This window comes from Chiloscyllium plagiosum, chromosome 7, assembly GCF_004010195.1.
Source record: "Chiloscyllium plagiosum isolate BGI_BamShark_2017 chromosome 7, ASM401019v2, whole genome shotgun sequence".
In the NCBI taxonomy this organism is placed as follows: domain Eukaryota; kingdom Metazoa; phylum Chordata; class Chondrichthyes; order Orectolobiformes; family Hemiscylliidae; genus Chiloscyllium; species Chiloscyllium plagiosum.
The window spans coordinates 46,456,748-46,466,530 of NC_057716.1; the positions used below are offsets into that span (position 1 = coordinate 46,456,748).

At 42.9% G+C, this 9,783-nt stretch overlaps 1 non-coding gene across 1 annotated transcript; it reads left to right on the forward strand.

Annotated features, from left to right (window-relative positions):
• Positions 1-9,200: 9,200 nt before the first annotated feature.
• On the forward strand, positions 9,201-9,273 carry trnam-cau. Its single transcript has one exon. It is a non-coding gene; the product is annotated as a tRNA-Met (tRNA).
• Positions 9,274-9,783: the final 510 nt, after the last annotated feature.

The window sequence follows — 9,783 nt, forward strand, 5'->3', positions numbered from 1 at the left end:
ATGGTTGTTTAGGGAGCAATTGCTGGAGTGCTGGATAGGTTTGTCCCACTGAGGCAAGGAATGGATAGTCGGGTGAAGGAATCTTGTATGACAAGAGATGTGGAACACCTAGTCAAGAGGAAGAACGAAGCTTACTTAAAGTTGAGGAAGCAAGGATCACCCAGGGCTATAGAGGTTTACAAGGGTAGCCAGAAAGGAACTGAAGAATGGATTAAGACAAGCTAGAAGGGGACATGAAAAAGCCTTAGTGGGTAGGATTAAGGAAAACCCCAAGGCATTTTACACTTATGTGAGGAACAAGAGGATAGCCAGAGTGAGGGTAGGGTTTAGATAAGAGTGGTGCTGGAAAAGCACAGCGGGTCAGGCAGCATCCGAGGAGCAGGAAAATCTACATTTCGGGCAAAAGCCCTTCATCAGGAATGAGGTTGATGAAGGTCCCCATTGTCAGCTCATTCAGAAAGTAAGGAGGTATAGGATACAGGGAAATTTGGCTGTCTGGATACAGAATTGGTTGACCCATTGAAGAGAGAGGGTGGCAGTAAATGGAAAGTATTCAGCTTGGAGTTCAGTAACCAGTGGTGTACTGCAGGGATCTGTTCTGGGACCTCTGCTCTTTGTGATTTTTATAAATGACTTGGATGAGGAAGTGGAATGGTGGTTTAGTAAGTTTGCTGATGACAAAGGTTGGTGGAGTTATGGATAGTGTGGAAGGCTGTTGCAGGTTCCAACGGGACATTGACAGGATGCAGAGCTGGGCTGAGAAGTGGCAGATGGAGTTCAACCTGGAAAAGTGTGAAGTGACTCATTTGGAAGGCCGAATTTGAATGCAGATTACAGGGTTAAAAGCCAGATTCTTCACAGTGTGAAGGAACAGAGGGATCTTGGGGTCCATGTCCATAGGTCCCTCAAAGTTGCCACCCAAGTTAGTAGGGTTGTTAAGAAGACGTATTGTGTGTTGGCCTTCGTTAGCAGGGGGATTGGGTTTAAGAGCTGCAAGGTTATGCTGCAGCTGTATAATGCCCTGGTTAGACGACACTTGGAATACTGTGTTCAGTTATGATTGCCTCATTATAAGAAGGATGTGGAAGTTTTAGAGAGGATGCAGAGGAGATTTACCAGGATGCTGCTTGGACTGGAGAGCATTATCTTATGAAGAAGCTATGGCTTTTCTCATTGAAGTGAAGAAGGAAGAGAGGTAGCTTGATAGAGGTGTACAAGATGATGAGAGGCACAGGTAGAGTGGATAGCCTGAGTGGTTTTCCTAGAGCGAAAATGGCTATCATGAGGGAGCATAATTTTAAGGTAATTGAGGAAGGTTCAGGGGAGATGTCAGAGTTAGGTTCTTTACACAGAAGGTGGTGAGTGTGTGGACTGCACTGCCAGCGATGGTAGTCAGGTCAGATACATTAGGGACATTTAAGTGACTCTTGGATAGGCAAATGGATGATAGTACAATGAAGAGTATATAGGTTAGTTTCATCTTAGAGTAAGGTAAAAGGTCAGCACAACATAGAGGGCCGAAGGGCCTATACTGTGCTGTACAATTCCATTTTTTATGTTCTAGTTTGCGGCATTAGCAGTAACACTGGGAACCATTGGGTATTACTTTTTGGCCCACCCAGAAAATCAGCGAAGGATCCCCTGGGGGTTTGGATGTACATCTTGCGGAGACTTTTAAGTAGGATGGGATGGCGTTCCTAGGCCAGCTATGAGATGGAAAAGGTGTTAACTACAAAGGCAGCTGGTGACTGGCTGCAGGACTCTACTTCCCAATGTCAAGTTCCTTGATCAGGTACAAAGTGCTTGAGAATGACAGACACTACTCCATCCCGAGAAGCTAGGAGTGAAACCCAATACACTTTTGTGGATAACACCTCTAGATGACGAGTCATCTGCTCCCTGTGGCAATTTGATGGGTGCTTTAAGTAGCCCTTAAATGTTACAAGTTGGGTTCTAAACAGCAAGGTCTGTTTGGTTAAGATGGCTGGATGACAAGTATGTGATTTGTGTTAAAAGCTACATCATGGGTTTCAATTCCTGTTCCAACTAAAGTAGTCTTGAGACCTCTCTCTAACCCCAACTAATAATAAAAACATCCCAGCATTTAGTCAGTTTTGGAGAACAGTTGCTAAGGGCCTGGCTTGTTCAAAGAATAGAAGAAAATTATTCCTGTTCTTTTAGATTTTTGCTCCTATAATAAGATTTTATTCAATGTCTGATATGAATTTAACTGGAAAACATTGTCTGTTCTGCAAGACAAATGGAGGTTTTCAACCACTGCTGGTAGTACAGTTGGGAGCCTATGTTTAATGTCCATACAGAACATGCACGAGCAGTAATTTCTTATTATTACCATCAGTGGTAATTTGTAATAAGATTATCTCATTCAGCACAATCCAAATATAAATTCTTAAGAGTCATGAACAGTTCTACAGAGACATCCTTAGCCAGGCTAACCTGATATTCCTATATCTGGTTACAAAGTTCCGGTATTTTGTGACCAGCTGCATCACATATATCTAGCTGCCTCTGACAGATTCATTCACTGGCTTGTCGCTTCTGTGCTTCAGTGGAACGGTTGTTACACTATCATGATCTGCATAAACTGCTCAGTGACACCCAGTTTGCATTCTGCCAGAGCCACTCAACTCCTGACCTCATTACAGCCTGGTTTAAACATGGACAAAAGTACTGAATGTCAGGGGAGGGATGAGAATGACAGCCCTTGACATCAAGACCACATTCAACCAAGTATGGCATCAAGGAGTTCTCGCAAGTCTGGAATCAGGGGGCAAAGTCTCCAAACACTGGAATTATACCTAACATATAAAAGGTTGGTTGCAGTTATAAAGTCATGGAGTAATAGAGATGTACAGCATGGCAACAGACCCTTCGGTCCAACCCGTCCATACCGACCAGATATCCCAACCCAATCTAGTCCCACCTGCCAGCACCCAGCCCATATCCCTCCAAACCTTTCCTATTCATATACCCATCCAAATGTCTCTTAAAGTCCTTCTGGCGATTAGGTATATGGTTTACAAGACATATATTCAAATAAATATCATACATTGAAATTATTTTCTTTAGCTAAAGTATCAAATCAACTATCAAGCTGTGAGGGGGATTCATGACAAATAGGGGAAGTCAGCACCTTATAGATTTGTCACAAGGAGGTCTGCACAAAAATAGTTCATAGTTTGTAAACTAACTTTGGTTTTGAATCTGCAAAGCATTAAGATTGCAAGCATCATAGATCGTTTCATTATATTGCACAGCATCTGGAGAGGAAAATGCTATCTGCAGTCCAGTTATGACTGCAGTTATAGAGTCATAGAGATGTACAGCATGGAAACAGACCCTTCGGTCCAACCTGTTCATGCCGACCAGATATTCCAACCCAATCTAGTCCCACATGCCAGCACCCGGCCCATATCCCTCCAAATCCTTCAGATTCATATACCCATCCAAATGCCTCTTAAATGTTGCAATTGTACCAGCCTCCACCACTTCCTCTGGCAGCTCATTCCATAGACGTACCACTCTCTGCGTGAAAAGTTGCCCCTTAGGTATCTTTTATATCTTTCCCCTCTCACCCTAAACCTATGCCCTCTAGTTCTGGACTCCCCGATCCCAGGGAAAATACTTTGTCTATTTATCCTATCCACGCCCCTCATAATTTTGTAAACCTCTATAAGGTCACCCCTCAGCCTCTGACGCTCCAGGGAAAACAGCTCCAGCCTGTTCAGCCTCTCCCTATAGCTCAAATCCTCCAACCCTGGCAACATCCTTGTAAATCTTTTCTGAACCCTTTCAAGTTTCACAACATCTTTCCGATAGCAAGGAGACCAGAATTGCATGCAATATTCCAACAGTGGCCTAACCAATGTCCTGTACAGCCGCAACATGACCTTCCAACTCCTGTACTCAATACTCTGACCAATAAAGGAAAGCATACCAAACGCCTTCTTCACTATCCTATCTACCTGCGATTCCACTTTCAAGGAGCTATGAACCTGCACTCCACGGTCTCTTTGTTCAGCAACACTCCCTAAGACCTTATCATTAAGTGTATAAGTCCTGCTAAGATTTGCTTTCCCAAAATGCAGCACCTCTCATTTATCTGAATTAAACTCCATCTGCCACTTCTCATTGGCCCATCTGGTCCAGATCCTGTTGTAATCTGAGGTAACCCTCTTCACTGTCCACAACGCCTCCAATTTTGGTGTCATCTGCAAACTTACTAACTGTAACTCTTATGCTCGCATCCAAATCATTTATGTAAATGACAAAAAGTAGAGGGGCCCAGCACCAATCCTTGTGGCACTGCACTGGTCACGGGCTCCAGTCTGAAAAACAACCCTCCACCACCACCCTCTGTCTTCTATCTTTGAGCCAGTTCTGTATCCAAATGGCTAGTTCTCCCTGTATTCCATGAGATCTAACCTTGCTAATCAGTCTCAACTGGGGAACCTTGTCGAACGCCTGAAGTCCATATAGATCACATCTACTGCTCTGCCCTCATCAATCCTCTTTGTTATTTCTTCAAAAAAACTCAATCAAGTTTGTGAGACATGATTTCCCACGCACAAAACCATGTTGACTATCCCGAATCACTCCTTGCCTTTCCAAATACATGTACATCCTGTCCCTCAGGATTCCCTCCAATAACTTGCCCACCACCGAGGTCAGGCTCATCGGTCTACAGTTCCCTGGCTTGTTTTTACCGCCCTTCTTAAACAGTGGCACCACGTTTGCCAACCTCCAGTCTTCCGGCACCTCACCTGTGACTATCGATGATACAAATATCTCAGCAAGAGGCCCAGCAATCACTTCTCTAGCTTCCCACAGAGTTCTTGGTACACCTGATCAGGTCCTGGGGATTTATCCACTTTTAACCGTTTCAAGACATCCAGCACTTCCTCCTCTGTAATCTGGACATGTTCTTGAAGGTCAGTCATCTCTGCTCCAGGATATCTCTGCAGGAGTTCCTCAGGGCAGTGTCCTCAGCCCAATCATCAATGATCTTCCCTCCATCACAAGGTCAGAGTGGGGATAATCACCAATGATTGTGCAATGTTCTGCACTATTTACAACTCCTCAAATACTGAAGCAGTCCATGTTCAAATGCAACAAATTTTGGGCAATATTCAGGCTTGAGCTGGCAAGTCACATTTGCACCACACCCAATTGCCAGACAATGACCATCCTCAATAAGAGATAATGTCTCCACTGCCACTTAACATTCAATGACGTTGCCACCACTGATTCCCCAGTATCAACATCTTAGGGTTATCATTGACTAGAAACTCAACTTGACTTGCCATATAAATACTGTGGCTACAAGAACAAGTCAGAGGCTACGAATACTGCAGTGAGTAAGTCAAGTCTGGACTTGCTTGAGCCTGTCCATCATTTACAAGGTACTAGTCAGGAGTGTGATGGAATACTCCGCATTTGCCTGGATGGGTGCAGCTCCAAAAACACTCAAGAACCAGGACAAAGCAGCCCATTTGATTGGCAGCACATTCAGAAGCATCCACTCCCCCAACACCAGTGCTCAGGAGTAGCAATGTACACTAGATACAAGATGCACTGCAGAAATTCACCGAAGATCCTTCGACATCATGTTCTAAATCCATGACCACTTCCATCTAGAAGGACAAGGGCAGCAGATACACGGGAAGACCAACACCTGCAAGTTCTCCTCTAACCATTCACCACCCTGACTTGGAAATATATTACCATTCCTTCACTGTTGCTAGGTTAAAGTGCTGGATTTAGCTCCCTAAGGGAATTGTATGTTTACCTACATATAGTTCAAGAAGGAGAAAGTGAGGTCTACAGATGCTGGAGATCAGAGCTGAAAATGTGTTGCTGGAAAAGCGCAGCAGGTCAGGCAGCATCCAGGGAACAGGAGAATCGACGTTTCGGGCATAAGCTCTTCTTCATTCCTGAAGAAGGGCTTATGCCTGAAACGTCGATTCTCCTGTTCCCTGGATGCTGCCTGACCTCCTGCGCTTTTCCAGCAACACATTTTCAGCTACAGTTCAAGAAGGTAATGCTCCACCAGCTCTCGAGGAACTAGAGATGGACAATAAATGCTGGCCAGCCAACAACGTCAACATCTCAGAAGTAAATAAAAGAATTTTGAATCTTCTGTGTTCTCCAAGAATTACTTCCTATTAATGCCAATTTTCTTTGTTGCTTCTATTTTTAAGAGTAACATTTGAGAATTCTAATTTTTATTTTCAAATCTCTCAGATCTATTCTTTGTGCATTACTGACTTTAATTGGTTCACCATTGTGGTTGTACCTTCAGTTGCCAAAGTCCAAAGCTCTAGAATTCTCATCCTAATTCTCTATCTCTTTTTTTTAAGAGTTTTATTAAAATTCACCTTTTTGATTTAGGTTCGGTCATCTATCTTAATACCTCTTTACATCGCTCAGTGTCTAGTTTTATTTTGTAGCAAAATTGGGATGCTTAATTACATAAAATGTGTTATATTAGTGGAAGTTACTTAGGGTGTAGGCTTGCTCGCTGAGCTGTAGGTTTGATATCCAGACGTTTCATTACCTGGCTAGGTAACATCATCAGTGGTGACCTCCAAGTGAAGCGAAGCTGCTGTCTCCTGCTTTCTATTTATATGTTTGTTATGGATGGGGTTCCAGGGGTTTGTGGTGATGTCATTTCCTGTTCATTTTCTGAGGGGTTGATAGATGGTATCTAGATCTATGTGTTTGTTTATGGCATTATGGTTGGAGTAAAAACAATGACTGCAGATGCTGGAAACCAGATTCTGGATCAGTGGTGCTGGAAGAGCACAGCAATTCAGGCAGCATCCGAGAACAGGCAAAATCGACGTTTCGGGCAAAAGCCCTTCATCAGGAAAGGCTTTTGCCCGAAACGTCGATTTTGCCTGTCCTCGGATGCTGCCTGAATTGCTGTGCTCTTCCAGCACCACTGATCCAGATTATGGTTGGAGTGCCAGGCCTCTAGGAATTCTCTGGCTTGTCTTTGCTTAGTCTGTCCCAGGATAGATGCGTTGTCCCAGTCGAAATGGTGGTTGTTTTCATCCGTGTGTAGGGCTACAAGGGAGAGAGGGTCATGTCTTTTTGTGGCTAGCTGGTGTTCGTGTATCCTGGTGGCTAACTTTCTTCCTGTTTGTCCTACGTAGTGTTTGTGGCAGTCCTTGCATGGAATTTTGTAGATGACGTTGGTTGTATCCATGGGATGTACTGGGTCTTTTAAGTTTGTTAGTTATCGGAATCTTCATAGCACATAAACCCACCAACACTCTCAAACAAAAACTAACAAACTTAAAGACCCAGTACAACCCATGGACAAAACCAACGTTATCTACAAAATTCCATGCAAGGATTGCCACAAACACTACGTAGGATAAACAGGAAGAAAGTTAGCCACCAGGATACATGAACACCAGATAGCCACAAAAAGACACGACCCTCTCTCCCTTGTGGCCCTACACACAGATGAAAACAACCACCATTTCGACTGGGACAACACATCTATCCTGGGACAGGCTAAGCAAAGACATGCCAGAGAATTCCTAGCGGCCTGGCACTCCAACCACAACGCCACAAGCAAACACATAGATCTAGATACCATCTATCAACCCTTCAGAAAACGAACAGGAAATGACATCACCACAAACCCCAAGTACCCTATCCAGAACAAACATATAAATCGAAAGCAGGAGTGAATGGCTTCACTTCACTTGGATGTCACCACTGATGATGTTACCTAGCCAGGTAGTGAAACATCTGGATATGAAACCTATAGCTTAGCGAGCAAACCTACAACCTGAGCTACAAACCTTGCAAAAAAGTGGAAGTTACTGTTGTAGTACCTGTGCTATTCATAAGAATGAGTTCCCTAGTCCTGGTGGTTGGAGTTACATGTGCTGAAATTGGACCCCTCTAAGCAGTTCCAAGTAGTGTCTTTTTCTATGCTTAAAAAATTAAAACCACTTTATTCATTTTGGTAATGCTATTTGTTTTAATGTTCTTGGCCAAAATCATCAATGCTTTTTTTAATGCAGTTAAAACATACTAATGTACGTTCATTAACTACTTATGCTATTTATAGAGATTTGGTTCTGCTGGGCTCCATTACAGGCTTCTTTTCTCAGGTAGGTCTAAGTTCCACTGGTGGTGAATGCTATCTATTAACACAACAGCTTTAAATCCCTTATGCTATACGGTATGTGGGCTGGAGTTTAGGAGCGAAATAAATTGCTGAAATTAAAAGTTGTTTTACTTTTTTTATATTCTTAGATAGTTAGACCCTACAAATTCCTGCAAAAGCAAAATATTTCCGGTTGCCATAAAACTGAGATAAATATCCAAAAAACTGAGAATGCTAGGGGTGGCAGCAATTGTGGCGGGAATCGTTACAGATTAATGACTGTCCATCAGAGGATCTATGAAAGTCCACCGACCTTAAACTTCAACTCTGTTTCTCTCTCTCCCTTTTAAAAAAAAACCTTTTTCCTCTTTCTGTTCATTACTTTTCTTTGAACTGCAAATTCACTGCAGGAATTCTAACATGAATCTCATTATCTCCCACTATACATTTGCTTAAAACAATACTCCTAAAATACTAGTTTACAGAAAATCATTTTAGACTTAAATCTTTCTCAAGTTCATTTGGAAACTATTGAAGTACTATACTTTCGACATGCTTGGGTGCTGTAACTGCCTGTAACAGGTTCCCATGTATTTACTGATCTTGCATCTCAATCCTTTGCCTTTGCAAATAGGTCCAGAAGTTCCTTGCTGCTAACTATTCTAACTGAAACATGTTGGTCGCAGGATTAAATGCACAAATGATGATCCCCTGCTCCATCCGCATTTTATTATGTAGTGTGACGTGCACCTAAATTGCAGCAAACGCTTGTACAATGGAGACTATATCTCAAACAGCTGGTTTCTGTCAGGGACTCACTTCACGCGCGCGGCTCATCCCCGGCCCCGCGCAGGAGGGGGCGGAGCCACCCACCTACTATTTACAAATGAGGCCGAATGAGCAGTTGAACTCGGTCGACCCTCCCTCCTCCGCGAACCTGCTGCAAACTGTATCTGCTCCCCATCAGTGTCGTAAACTATCGTCAAACAGTAACTGGAATACAGTGACAGATACTACCTTCATAAGATGCTTCTTCCGGGTTTTGGGAAGAGCCTCGTTAGCGCAGTAGGTAGCGCGTCAGTCTCATAATCTGAAGGTCGTGAGTTCGATCCTCACACGGGGCACAAGTTTTTTTTTCCGAAGTATTGTTAATGAATATAGGTGAAATTTAACTTTTAATAATTTTATTATTAATGTTTTAGCGGGTTCTACATTTTTAACAGGCAGTGAACTCTCTATTACACAATATTCTAAAGATGTATTATTGCTTCAGATGCAGAGACCAATTAAGGACATTAGCTGCCCATGTCCCACTTCTTGTACTTTTGCGTTCACATATCCCAAAAACATAGCACCATTCTACTTGTCTTCACCCACCAAAGTCTCTGCATTCAAGTAATCATTCTCTGTGATTTCTATCACTGCCAGCATTCTGTCACCAGCACAGGAGATGGAGAGGTTACGAAATGATCAGTGTTTACTGTGGAGAAGAATATGAAAGAGTATGTGGGGAAAGAATTAACAACATCTTTAGAAATGTCCATATGGTAGAGGAGGTGATGCTGGACATCATAAAATACATAAAGGTGAATAAATCTCTGGATTTGATCAGAAGTACCATAGAACTGTGTGAG